The 14,640-nt window shown below is 43.6% G+C and overlaps 1 long non-coding RNA gene across 4 annotated transcripts in view; it reads left to right on the top strand.

Annotated features, from left to right (window-relative positions):
* The window catches only part of LOC138825027 (uncharacterized), a 40,619-nt gene extending 28,309 nt beyond the window's left edge, over positions 1-12,310 (top strand). For all 4 annotated transcript variants that reach the window (XR_011371298.1, XR_011371299.1, XR_011371297.1 and 1 more), the window contains 2 exons: positions 10,506-10,726; positions 11,778-12,310. This is a non-coding gene — a long non-coding RNA (uncharacterized lncRNA). The remainder of the gene's footprint in view (positions 1-10,505; positions 10,727-11,777) is intronic.
* The last annotated feature ends 2,330 nt before the right edge of the window (positions 12,311-14,640 follow it).

The raw sequence follows: 14,640 nt of genomic DNA, 5'->3' as shown, positions 1-14,640 counted from the left end.
GCTGGCCAGCGTCTCTGTGTTGTCTGTGTGTTGTCTGTGTACTGTCTAAAGTCAATCTGTGTGTGCGCTTGCGAATCTGGTGAGTTCGGCCGTTCTCGTCTGCATCTGGCGGACCCGTGGAGGAGCTGACGAGCTCATACTCCCGACCGCAGCCCCCAGGAGACGTCCTGGAGGTGTCCGGGGCCTGAAACAGTGGCCCATCCGGGGTCTGAAACAGTGACCCATCCGGGGCCTGAAACAGTGGCCCATCCGGGGTCTGAAACAGTGACCCATCCGGGGCCTGAAACAGTGGCCCATCCGGGGTCTGAAACAGTGACCCATCTGCTTTCTGGAACTCAGTCCTCTTTAGACGCGTGATTTCTCTGGGAGACTCTCAAAACAGTCTCCGCCTGGTTTTTGCCTTTGGCTTATTGTCAAAACAGCGTAGTGAAAAAGTAGCGTGACCAGTATAATTGTGATGTTTGTTGTAGAATTTTGGTTGCTCGCACTGCTCTTGCCTTTGTGGTTTGTTTTCCTGTTGATCTGCTGTCTTTGCCTTCGTTGTGGAAACTTTGGGAGAGTGTGCTACTGTGAATAGTTTTGTAACATTCCTCAAAACCACACAGGTCTCTGCCAGGTTTTGCTTTCGGTTTACTAGCAACAGCGCGCAGCGAAGCTAAGTGTTGCCTGTATTGTATTGTTGTTCTTGTGTTCGTTAATAGTTTTAAAATGGGACAAACTGTCGCGACACCACTTAACCTTACTTTACAGAACTGGAGGGATGTGCAAACATCAGCTCACAATCTTTCAGTAGAAGTTAAAAAAAAAAAAAAAAGAAAATGGATAACTTTTTGTTCATCAGAATGGCCCACTTTCAACTGTGGCTGGCCACGTGAAGGAACCTTTAACCTAACCATTGCCTTACAGATCAAGGCCAAAGTTATGGACCCGGGACCACACGGACACCCAGACCAGGTCCCTTATATTGTTACTTGGGAAGCTCTTATTCTAGAACCTCCCCCGTGGATGAAACCCTTCTTATCTACCCCGGCCCCCCAAATCCCTACCCCCTTAACCCTTCCATCTGCCCCTCAGCTCTCTCCCCCACTCCTTCCCTCTCCAATTTCCCAACCTCAGCTTTCTCTCCTTCCCGGGAGTTTAGCCATGGTCGGCCACTCCCATCTGAAGTCGCTTTTTCTGTTTGGCGCCTGTCTGTTTTTGTGTTTCTGTTTAGTGTTAATTGTTTCTGTTGTCTGTTTTGTTGTCCTTAAAGGGATGGGGCAGCAACTAACAACCCCCTTAAGTCTGACTATAGATCACTGGAAGTCACAGCCTGAGCCGAGATTGTCAGGTTTTGGGAACTTGCTTGTTTGTCAATTATGAAATTGCCACTGACCATCTGCAGGTGGCCTCAGTTAGATCTCAGCCTCGGGCCTTGGCTCAGGGGGGTCTGAGCGTGGGGGAGAACCTGTCAGTCTGAGGGAACGGCCGCTAGGGACTTCCTTCCCTTGCCCTAAGATGACTGGGAATTCGCCTCTGCCTTGGAAGACCCCCGGGTCAACGTCTGCAGGACTCTAAGAGAAAAATCCTCCGGAGGTGAGTAGGGGGGTTGAGTCCCCTGGTAAGTGAATGGTGGTGAGATGTCGCCCTATTCACTGAGACTTGATTCTGTCTTTGTGGCCACATGTTTGTCTTGTTAACTTTAGTGTGTTTGTTTTATGGGGTAGGAAAGTTCTGGGTGAGTGTGGCAGGCTCACCCAGCAGACTCTGGATTCAGCTTGCTGAGTGGGAACAGCACAGAGTTCCGGTAGGGATAAACTGGGGCCCATTAGTCCCCAACTCAGCCTTCAGTTCTTGTCTAGTTCTGTTTTTAGAATTGGTACCAGTTTTAAATGTGGATCCTTGGTTTTTGTGTTTATCTGTGTTTTTGTTATTTATTTATTTAAACATCTCTGAGGGAATAAAAGTTCCAGCTGGGCCTAGTCACAGACCTGCTATGCCCACCCTCCCCACGAGGCATGAAGGGTTACTGGGCTAGTTTGGTTCCCTTCAAGCCTCAGGCTGCACCTTCTCCCAGTGGAGGCTGCTGGAGGACAGGTGAGGGCGTAGAAGGCTGTGTACCTGGATTGGACTTTTCAGCTAGTTCTGTCTAAAATTGGGTTAAAAAAAAAAATCAGGCCAGTTTAGTCTTAGGTGACTCCCTCCCTCAGCCCTCCTCCAACTCAGAAGAGATTCATAAGCCTTGCTAACAAGCAAGCTCTGTGAAAATGAAGCACAACAAAGGTACCTAGTTCTAAAAGAAATACTGTCTTAAATTTTTTTGTTTAAAACCTTTAGAAAGTGTACGTACAACTGATTTTGATTTTTGCGCGCTTTAAGATCTGTGTGTTTTGTGTGTGTCTGTGAACGTGTTCAAAGATAAAAAAAAAATTGTCAGCATGCTGTAACAATTGGGTGATTTAAATTTAAATTTCAAAAGGTTATGAGGTTTGGACATTACCAAAATTTTTAAAAATCTTCACATTGTTTTAAATGGCTTTTTAAAAGGTTCTTTAACTTGCAAATTAGAAAATCTGGTATTTTAAAAACTAATATTTTAAAATGCATAAGTCTGTTTATACTGTAATCAAGTTATCTGGCTTAACAAAAATGCATTGGCTGTTTGGGGTCTAATTCCCTTGGCTAAAATTTGGGGATAAAAATTAGAAATTTAAATGTAAAGGTTAGTTTAACACTGTCAAAGATGTTACCTGTTCTATCTAAAACTGTATTTCATTTGAGAACCAAGAGAAGAGACGGGGAAAAACTTAGAAACCAACAGAAGACCTATCTTTAGGGGTGAAGGGTGAACAAGCAGAAGTGCAGTTCAGCTGGTCATGCAGTGGGACAGGCCCTGGGAGGAGTCCAAGCATGATGAGGCAAACTGGCACAAACGCAGTTCATCTAACCCTAAAGAGTCAGATTGGGTGTGTGCCTGCCTATTCCATAGGAGGGGCCAAGTGGCCCATCATTGTTCTGTCTCTTTTCCCTGCAGATAGGCACTGAAAACATGATGGTTAAAATGAATGATGTGATGATCTGATTAGTATTACTAAAACTTTCCCTTGGATGTGTTAACATTAAAATTAGGAAGGCCTTAAAAAGAGGGTAAAAAGTTATTTGTATAATGTGGCTTACTTTCAATTATGTTCTGCAATTAGGATGTTTTTAAAAAGTTATAAAGATGTTAAATCTAGCTTTGTGGTATAGTAAAGGTGACTGTAATTCTTGCATTAAGGAAAATTGTCATTTGAGTTTAAAAATCTTAATGTGTGTCTGTTTTAAAACAAGCAGCCAAGAGACAATGAGTGACACTTGGCCTCAAGATTTCAAGGGATCTTTTCAAAATGCAAATAAAAACTAAAGTATAAAATATTAAAGGTGATTAATAAGAGGTTTAAAAAAATAGGGAATGGATTTTTGGATATAAAGTTTAAATGTAAAATCATTCTTGACATTGGCCTCAATGTGCAAAAAAAAAAAAAAAAGGAAAAAAGAAAAAATTAGGATTATCAAAATAATTGCTATTCTAGTTTGCTCTTCTAGGTTTTTTAAGTTTCCAGCAAGCCCAAAGCAAAGCACAGAGGATTCTTACAAGTTGTCAGATGTAACTTTGACTCTTAATAAGTTTCAGGTAAGAGCATGCTTAAAAGCTACTTCTATGTTGACCACCTTGTTGCTTTTAATTGGAGTAAAATGGCCTTTTGTAAGACTCATTGATCTGCAAACCGGTTCAAAGCCAGCCCGGGCACAAAAAGGTCCCTGTGAGACTGTCACCTCTACTCAGCCAGCAGAGTGCTGAAAGAGCAAGCAGAAATGCTTTGGGACTCACAGTGGCAGAGTACTAGCCCTGGACTGAAGAGTTAAGGGACAGCATTCAAGCCCCGAGTCTGGGACTCAAAGTGGCAGAGTGCTAGCCTTGAGCTGTAGAGCTGAGAGACAGTGCTCAGGCCCTGAGTTCAAGTCCAGCAACCAGCTAAGGAAAATGCCAATGAGGCATTTATCCCAATGTAGAGAAGACACTCCTGGGACAAAAAGCAATGGTGGAGCATCCAGAGGCAGTAAGCCACTGCTTGGATGGCAGAAATGTCAGATCCTAGAGTCATTTGTGCGTGGCCCTTCAAAACTGATCAGAGCCGGGAGGTCATAGGAAGATAGTTTGGAAGCATGCCTAATGTTCATGACTACCTTGTAAGGGACAGGAACTTGCCAGTCCTCTGTGATAGTAAAAAGCTAATGTTATAAAATGTGGGGGGTAGTTTAAATCTTAACCCCTTTATGTGCCAAAAGCTCTAATTGGCAGTAATATTGAGCTGACACCAGTTACATGAAATTCATCTTCTCAGGAAAAAGTTTGTAAACCTGAGAGTGTGTTTCTATTGATATCTGTCTAAAGGCCTGCAAAGGTAACTCAGGCATTGTGTTAGGGTTACTAAAGATCACATTCCTAAGTCATCCAGAAAGATGCTTTTACAAACCAGAGTGCTAAACAAGCTATACTGCTATAGCTGGAAAAAAGGTCTGTGCAGTTGTCAAAAGTTAAATATTGTTCTTAATGACTTCTAACCCTGATGGCCTCTTTGTAAAATAGGCTAAGGTTATAGGCTCCTGGCTAGGTAAGATCAACGCCCCTAAAGTCAGCTTGAAGAAGTTACAGAAGATGGACCTTCGCCCTTCTACCCCCATTTTAAGATCAAGAGTCCAGAGTCAGTTTTTGAAAAATGAGGCGAAATAGATAAAATAATTTTTAATAAGGGCATAAAAAATAGTGTTAACTGCCTTCTGTGTCTATTTACAAAAATATCTGGTTAGTAAAAAGTTGTGATTTTGGTAAATTGTCCTGAGCTATTGTTTAAAAGATCTTAAAAACCAGCAGGATCAAAGCCTGCCAAGCCTAGGCAATGTATCTTTAACCAGTCTGTGTAGGAATTTACAGCCCAGCATGAGGTGTGACAACAGTCCCTTGGAGCCACTGAGAGACCCTGCTGTTCCGGTTGCTGCTGCTGCTGCCTGACGGCCTGACAGTCACTTGGAGGAACTCCTGCTTGATTCCATCACCTAAGTCTGCTTCATGGTTGACTGCTGCTAAATCTAAGATCTTGTGGGACATTCTTTTGGGTGATATCCAGAAACCCTCTCTTCCCACAGTGGATATTGGGGACAAGGATATCACTGGCTTGCTTGTCTTAGGCACTCCAGTGCATAGTAACTGGAAATCCACTCTATGTTCACAGCCTAGTTTGACTCTAATATGGTAATAACCTGAGTGTGTTATCAATAGAGGTAATACTCTTAGCCTTAAAATCTAGCAAGCTTCTGCATCACGGTGGTGCCTTAAGGCTGTTCTAAGATAAAGGTTCCGCAAGCCAAAGGAAAATTGGGCAGTTTTAAACTACAGCCACAAAGATGGTCAAGAGATTGTAAAGAAAGAGGGTGGTAATGAAAGCCTTGGGAAAGGAATTGTAAAGAAAGAAGGAAGGGGGCCTATGTGTAGCCTTAAAGGAAGAATGTTGTTTTTATGCTAACAAAACAGGAGTGGTAATCAGGACCGCCTATCGGTCGTGCAGGCCCTAGTATTAACCCAACAATATCATCAACTTAAATTAACGGAGGAATCTCCAGTTGAATGAAGGATTTCATTCAGGCAAAAAGAAAATGGGGGAATGAAAAGACCCCAGACCCCAGAATACGTTCATCCATTGAGCTCTTTAAGAAAAACCACTGCCCCTTCCCCTACATAGCTAAGAGAGCAAGCAGGACGCAGGCAAGTCATTAACCACTGAGTCACCGCCTGCAGACCTCAGCATGACTCTAACACATGCCCTAAAACCAGACATTCCTGAAAAATAGCCGACCCTCCCGTCCCTTCCTGTAAAACTTAGCTATAATGGCAGGGTAGGTCAGGAGGTAATAAATCACTTGTCAAAATTAGGGAACGAACAGTTTCGGTGCATGACGACCAGCACAGACTTGCCGGGGCAAGTACCGACACGTCAGCTTTCCCCCAACCCCACCTGCCCCATCTGGCCAGCTTAACCTGACCAATCCCCACCCTGAGCGTAATTTGAAATTAACCAATCAATACTCTGTAACCAAGCATCTTGCTTCTGTAACCTTGCTTCTGCTGTCCATAAAAAGAGGGTGCTTTCAAGCACTCGGCGCGCAAGTCTCCCGATAGACTATGTCGCCCCGGGTACCCGTGTAACCGGTTCTCAGACATTCAACCCGAACCTTGTGGATTTCGAGGTTGAGTGCACCTGGGAGCCGAGGGCTTGCCCAAATAAACCTCTTGCTGATTGCATCCGCACAAGTGGTCTCGTTGTTCCTTGGGGAAGGGTCTCTTCTGATTGAAGGACACCCCACGCCGGGGGTCTTTCAACTTTTACTCCAATTAAAAGCAACAAAGATGGTCATTGGAAGTAGTTTTATAAGCATGGTTTTACTTATTAAATTACATTTGACAAACGTGTCCTATCTTTTACTGTGGGCCTTCCGGCAACTGTTACAAAAAACTTTAGGGGCAAACCTGAATAATCCTATTTTTTTTTTTTTTACTTTGAAATAAACCTTTAGGAAAATTTTATCTTTTAAACTTGTCTGGGAGGTCAGCCACTCCCCACAACTTCTCAAATTTTTACAAGGGGGATGTCATTTTAAATCCTTTTTGTGAAGTTATGTTAATTTGCATTTAAATGCATCATTGAAACACTGGGCTGTATATTCTTTGCCTGTAGGCTGTCCTGTGGGCAGTGAATAGAAAGAGTGGCCATATTTTTTTTCTGCAGTCTGAGTTACATTTAGGAATTTACCTCCAATTGTAAAATAGTATAGAAATCAATTTCTATCCTTTGCTCATACACCCTGTATGGTCTAACTTCTGGCGATTAACATTTACAGAACCAAATATCTAATGTGGCTTGTGTTTTACCCTTAATTAACAGGCTTTTGGTCATGTAAGATGAAGCAAGGCCAGAGTCTGAGAGAGACTGTGGCATCTCCCAGCATGTATGGACTGTTGCACCTCCTGTTGGTAACCTGCAATATTTCTACATATACTGGTTAGAGACCTGGTTTACATTGTCTTTTGCAGGCTGGTGCCACTGGTTTAGGCAGCTGTGCCTGGGCATAGTCACTCTGCTCCCTTGATCTTAATTGAAGTTGATCGGCACACAGGGGAGAAAACAGAGAATGAAACCCTTAGCTTTAGTTTACTAGCCATGGTCAGTGTACAATAGTTAACTCTTAGCATAGATGGACATAGGAATGACATAATTCACAGCCAACTTAGTTACCAATTTCATTTACTTTGTAAAGGACATTGTCTTTTTTAAGTCCTTTTCCAAGGTCTTTTAAAACTGCCTGTTTTTTCTTTGGCTTAGTCAGGTCACAAAGTTTTAAAGCAATTTAGATTAATTCACAGCTTCCATTGACAAAGATTTTTAGTAGGCAGAGTAACCTTGAAACCATAATCACTTACATATAGTCAAATAAGACACAGACAGACATGTTTGTGCACAGATTATAGAGCATGCTTAGATTTTAAAATAGACTTTTAAAGTTTTGAAATTTTAGTGGAACTACTTTTCTAATTATGAAGGAACCATGTGGTCAGTTTAAAATACAAAACTTTGCCAACAAGAAACCAAATGAACAGGAGGCAATAGGAACATACACTTGGCCTAGCATAATGGCACCACAGGACAGGGGAGGGGGAAGGGGTAGTACCAAGCTGAAGTACCAAGATGCCAATTTGGCACATCCACCACTTGCTCAGTGCTAGAGAGAAGATTAATACACTTTTGGTAATATCCAAACTTGTTGGCCTTTATTTCGGTGAGTTTAGACTTAAACTCACCCATTTTCTATCTAATGAGTAGAAACAAGCAATTACTGGTTACATTCTTCCAGGGCTTAACCAACGCGTTTAGCATATGAAATACTTGTGAAAGAGGTTACAAGCAGGTAATTTTGGCAAGAGGGAGAGTTTAAGGGGAGGGGGAGAGAGAGAGAGAGAGGTACTTGCTCAAGCACTCTCAGAAGTGGAGTTTTAAATCTGGGCCAAATTTAACTGATGGGGAACCAACAGCCCTCCAAGGCCAGGTGGCCTTAATGTAAAGAAATTTAGTGTCCTTCCCATGGTAAGTGACCTGAAGCCATTTGCCTACAGTAGAGTGTCCTCTACAGTGCAGGTTGGCTCCTGAATAGGTGGTGGCCCCACCAGTGGAGACTGTCCTTATGTTGGTCCAAGGTGGGTCCTTGGGCCATGGTAGGCCCCTAGTGGCTAATTCTAGCACTTGGCCAAGTTTTTGGTCAGATGGTGAGGGTGGGGCTCAGTTAGCCCAGAAAGGCTCAGGTGGCCTTACCACTGATATTGGAATCAGAAACCCCGACCTCGGACAAACTTGTCACTTACCCTGGAGTGGGAATTAATTAGTGGGGCTGGATGGGCTGGTAGAGCGCTCAGTCAGGAGGAAGTTACCTTGATGGTCCTCTGGTGACTGGAGTGAAGGATCTCAGAATAGGTCCCAGGGAAGCTGGTTGAACTCCCTTCTGAGGTGCAGGGGGAGCAAATGCACTGGGGAACCTATCCCAGTATGGAGCCACCAATGAAAGAGGATCAGACACATCCATCCTATGGGACCATGCAGAGGCAGGCAGGCAAAGGAGAAAGATTACAAGGTTTATTAGAGGAGCCATATTTCCCCCAAGAGGGAGCACATGACCTCCATCACCATCCTGGTAGCAGAAGTATCTGAGAGAAAAGGAAGTGAGGTAGATAGGAGTTCTGGTGGGTCTGGGTGGAGAGAGGGAGAGGCCAGTTGTATGGAGGGAACTCCAGAAATGGGAGGGGGCCCAGATGTGGGTGGAGCTGAGGACCAAAGGTGAGCAATCTACAAACTGCAGTTCAAAGCCAGTCCAGGCAGAGAAAGATTATCATCTCTAACTAGCCAGCAGAGTGCCAAAAAAGTGGGCAGAGTTGCTTTGGAGTCCGAAGTGGCAAAGCGCAATCCTTGTACTGGAGAGCTGAAAAACAGCACTCAGGCACTAAGTTCAAGTCCAGTGACCAAGGGAAATGTCAAGGTTGCATTTACCCTAACATAGAAAGAGGCACTGCTGGGACTTTGGCAATAATGTTTGGCTCTTCTAAAATTGATCAGAGCTGGAGGTCATGGCAAGCTAGTTTATAAGCATGCATAACTGGGCAAAAACTTGTCAACCATTTGTAATAGTTGGCTGTAAAAGGCTGAGTTTGTGAAATGTGGGGAATAGCTTAAATCCAAACTGCTCTGTATGTGCTTAAGACCCTAATTGGCAGTAAATTCTGGGCTGACACTAACCAAATAAATTTGTTTAAGAATAAAATATGAAATTGTTAGGACCAGATCGAAAGTAAACAGATAGGGTATTAATTAGAACAAGGAAGGAGAAAATTCAAATTTAACTGAGACAAATAAGTCCCAGGTAAGCAGAGAAACATTGGTATAAACACCAAAATAAAACAAAATTGTGGTCTGATAATTACTAAAAAGATCATTTATATCAGGATTTAGACCAAATGTTAAATTTTCAAAGATAAGGGCTTAAGTAGAGAGTTAAGCACCAGGAGCTACACTAAACATCTGTATGCCAAAGGATGGGCTGTCCCACCTAGGCTATTTGAGGAGCTAAACAATGCTTTCGCCCATTTGGGGAGGTAATGTTTTCCTAGAATTTCAAGGTAAGACTTGTCCCACCTCCAGGCCTTGAAGCTGGGTACAATGCCCCCATCTCCAGCCTAGATACCAGGATGTCTACAGGCAGTTGTTTGGACTCAACCACCCTATTTGCCTTAATGCAATTTGTAATCACTAACTGTTAGTTCTGCTTTTATAACTTGTTTGTCAATTACAAAACTGCCACTGAACACCTACAAGTGGAACTTCTTATGGATCTTACCTTTAAACATCCTAGACTATTTAAATCTTTTACAAACCAAAGTACTAAACAGGCTATGCTGCTATAGCCCCCCCCCCCCAACAGGGTCCATACAGCTATTAAAAGTTAAAAAATTATGTCTAAACTCTAGTTTGGAATAAAATGTAATTAGTAAAAAGTTGTCACCTTGACAAACTACCCCACACCATATTATAAAAGCCAGTGTACAACCAGAAAAATATTAGGGGAGTTTACTAAAGTTAGTCCCTAGGAAAACTTCTTTAATCAACCTGTGTAGACTAATGCCAACTGTTTACACACCCATAAAACATTTAAGCTTCAATTATAAAAAAAAAAAAAAACGAAAAAGGGGAATCCCCAAGGGAAACTTTTGCCTTCACCTTATTTAAATTTTTAAAATTTCACTCAAAGTGATCCTTTCACTAAAGCTGAAAAGCATTTTATCCCTCTAGCACCACCTCACTATCTATTCCCATATGGTTTAAAAAATTTAATCAATGAAGACTAAGAGTAATGCCCCATAAGGGAAAACAGTGTTTCTATCATTCCAGATGGATCCACTGGCAACATCTGGGTCCCTTTTTGACTCATCCGACCTCCAGAGAAGCAAAAACAACACAACACAACCCTGAGGAAGAAGATCTAGTACGCAGCTTCGCAGACCTAAGCTTTAAGTCCCGAGGAAGCCATCATCCTTATCTTAAGAAAACCAGCTTGACCCCACCAACATGGGGTCAGAATAAGGTGTTGACACAAGACCGAAGCCACCCTGGTCAGTACAAAAACCCCTAGAATACCTGAATATCTGTTTTGGCCGTGATTGCACTGCTTGTGAATACATCTGCAGTGAACATGCATATTGGGCCTATGTCCCTCACCCACCATTGTTAAAATTAGTGGATTAGCTAGACCAAGGTCCGGTGGCGTATACAAATGACAGCACGTATTTTCCGCCACCATGGGATCATGCAGACCCTACTCATCCAGGTGAGGAAGGAATACCTTATATTATTTCCTTAGGATTTGAGTCTTTACCACTGTGTTTAGGGACATCACCTTGCTTACCAACCAGAAGACAGGTATGGGCATACATCTTGCCTGATGATAAGATCAACAATCATATGGGGCTATTCAGAACAAGTTCCTTAAATTTTATTGGTCAGGATCATTCTTATACAAATAAGACTGGGCAACCACCTAACCTAGTATGCCAGGACATTAATTATTGAATTGGGTTTATGTTTCTATTCAGTGGTCTCAGTGTCAAAACCCTAGAGGAAAGATTATACAGCATAATGATAACATCTCATTTATAGATTGAGGTCCTCATGGATGTTTCATTGACAATTATTCTGAAAAGCATGTTGGTGATTGGTATACTAATAATTCTTCTGACGGTGACGTCTATACAATGGAGTTATAAATCATGTAGAACCCATTGGCTTGCTCACCTGACATGATGGAGGCCTTGTGCCTCGTAGGCCACATATAAATTTCAGGGGACACTTAGGGCCTGAGCAGTGGCATTTATAAAACTTGCCACCCAATTTTATACAACTCAGAATTGGATTGGTCACTTTACTAGGGCCCATGAGGCAAATTATACATTTTACAGGAACCATTCTTCTACTGTACAGGGTTGTATTAAACTTTCCTATGTACTAGCCCACAGGGACAGTGTCAATCAATGAGAACCCACGCAGCCAGGACTCTTTACATGCTTAAATCATACTATTTCTTTTAATATGCCTTCTCAGTCTCTCTTGATATTAAGATCTCGCTTAGGGGTCTGGGTGCCTGTTAACCTCACCCGACCTTGGCAGGAGAGCCCCACTGTTGGTTTGTTGAAAGGAGTCTTCCAGCAACTGCTGAAGAGAACTAGGAGATTCCTGGGTCTGAGTGTAGCTGTGATCCTTGAAATGATTGCTATCACCATGACTGCTGCGACTGCTGGAGTGGCCCTGCATTCCTCCATCCAAACCAAGGACTTTGTAGAGAAGTGGCTGGACTGTCACCAGCTATGGACTCATCAGCACAATATTAAACAGGACATTGATTCCCGTCTGAACACACTGCAACACAGGGTGCAGTGGATGGGAGACTAGATAATTGATCTGCAGAAACAGCTAACCTTCAAGTGTGATTAGAGCTCAATAAACTGTGCATCACTCCTACTTGATTCAACACTTCTAACATTACTTGGCAGGGACTTCACTACCACCTGCCAGTCTTGCAAGGAAATTTGACTTGGGACATCCACTAGTTACAGCAGGAAGTCATTGAGACTTTCTTGGCACAACTCCCTGGGGTGGGATATGAAGGTCTGGCTGAGGGAATTGCATCTGTGCTAAACCAATTGGACCCTCGTACCTGGTGGCACAGTTTTAAACATAGTGTTTCTACAGATCGATTGCATTATGTCTTGTCAAGATATTGCTGTCTACATTCCAAAATAGTTTCTGCAAATCCCTCCTGCAAAGGATCTCTTGCTTACAGTTGTACTTAAAAAACAAAAAAGGGGGGAGATGTCAGAGGCATTGACTGGCATAACCCCATTTGTTGCTGTTTCCACAGTGGGATCTGGGGACACGATGTGTGGTATAGGCAAGAAGGGACTACACCATGTGGGTATAGACAAAATTTATTGAAACATCACATGCTTATATACAGCACACAAGCAGGAGAAGTAAATCTTCAGTCAGGGGCAGAGAGTTAAACAGTTTTATGGGAGCACAGGCAATGAGAGTTTAAACAGAAAAAGCTAATCCTTGTCAACAAATGTGGAGCAGTTCCACTAATCAAGGTTGTAAAAGTAGGTAAAGCACAGGTGATTACACATAGGGGGAGTCTCCAGGCATTGTTCTACGTGGTTAAGTAGATGAAGCAGGAATGGTACTTTGAGCAAACCATTACCTGAGTCTTGCACCGGGGGCAGAACCTTTGCCCAGCATGGAGGAAGGGGTGTCCCTTCCTCCCCGAGAAGAATTGGAAGTGGTCCTGTGGCTCAGGTGGTAGGGCACTTGCTTTCAGCTGAAAAGCTGAGGGACAGCGCCCAGGCCCAGAGTTCAAGCCCCACGACCAACAAAAATAAATAAATTGGAAGGAAAGAATGCATGCCTGCATGCACCCTCAGGGCACACAGGTGCTCAGATGGGGTTTTGTAGGCCTATGCCTCCAACACCCATCTGAACCCCTCTCCTTTTGCTCCAGATCCAGCTCCCAGATCTTAGGCCGATTGGGTGGAAGGGGGTTGTGTCAATCCTGGAGTTTTTCTCCGCCTCTGGCTGTGCCTGAGCAGCTGCAGGAGCCCTGGCCCATGCTGCACGAGGCAGCAACAACTGCTGCAGTCGCTGCTGCAAGTTTGGCCATTTGGCTCCACTCCTGCCTGGTTGCCCTGACACTGGAGGAGTCTCGCTGACTCCTTTGCTGTTTCACACTGCACCTCCAGCCTAGGGATGAGCCCAGGAAGCTCGGCGCTGGAGCCTTTGAGGCCTGAGGTCAGCCACTGGAGGGATTTGGAGGGGCTTCCCTGACTGCAGGGTCTGGCCTGAGGAGCCTGTGCCCCAGCCATGGCTGCTTGCTGCTTCTCACTGTTGCTCAGAAGAAGCGGCGGTGGCGGCGCTGGCCTGTAGCCGGCTTGCTTGCTCCCTCCGAGGCTCTTACAGTAGTGTTACTGGCAGAACAATATCCCAACTGCTCTAGTACTATTTTATTGTATTTTAAAAATAAAAGACTTCATGGGCCCCATAAGTGCTTTATAAAATATGACTGGCAGCCGCTATTTAAATAAATGTGAGAATTCAGGAGGTTTTTTTTTTTTATCTTCCTAAGTGATTTTTTTTGTCTGTCTTGGGACTTGAACTCTGGGCCTGGGTGCTGCTGTCCCTTAGCTCTTCAGCTAAAAGCTAGCACTCTACCACTTGAGCCACAGGAACACTTAGGTTTTTTGGTGGTTTATTGGAGATAAGAGTCTCATGGTCTTTCCTGCACTGGTTGGCTTTGAACCAGATCTCAGCTTCCTGAGTGGCTAGGATTACAGGCAGGAGCCACTTGCGCCCAGCTCTAAGTGATCATTTTAAAGGCTAAGCATGATAGATCACTCCTGTAGTACCATCGACTTGGGAGGCATAGATTGAGAGGACTGCAATCCAAGACCAACCCAGGCAAAAAGTGAGATCTGATCACAATCATCAAGCTGGGCTGATTCCAATAATCTCAGCTAGATGGGAGGCTGGTCCTGGGATGGGAAGAAAACAGGATGCCCTAACTTAAAAACTAAAGTACAAAAAGGCCGTGGTGTGGATTAAGAGTTAAACACCTGCCTAAGCATGAAATCCTTTGTATAAACCCTAGTACTGAGAAAAGGAGGGAGGGAGGAAAGCAGGAAGGGATATAGGGGAGGGAGAGAGATGTTATTTCATTAATTTTACATTTTTCCTAACACCATTCATTTTGAGTTTCTTTTGCTCAAGACTAGCACTCTGCCACTCAAGCCTCAGTACCACTTCCAGCCTTTTCTCTTTATGTGGTACTGAGGAACCAAACCCAGGACTTCATGTATGTGCTAGGCCAGCACTTTATTACTAAGCCACATTCCCAATCCTTCTTTTATTTTGTAAGATGAGGTTTGGTTTTGTGTTCTTCTCTTGGCATGGAACTTAGGCTAGTCTCGACCTAACTTCTGAC

This window comes from Dipodomys merriami, unplaced genomic scaffold (genome assembly GCF_024711535.1).
Source record: "Dipodomys merriami isolate MVZ:Mamm:240054 unplaced genomic scaffold, mDipMer1.0.p SCAF_1322, whole genome shotgun sequence".
Classification (NCBI taxonomy): domain Eukaryota; kingdom Metazoa; phylum Chordata; class Mammalia; order Rodentia; family Heteromyidae; genus Dipodomys; species Dipodomys merriami.
This window is presented reverse-complemented; position numbering and strand designations above follow the sequence as displayed.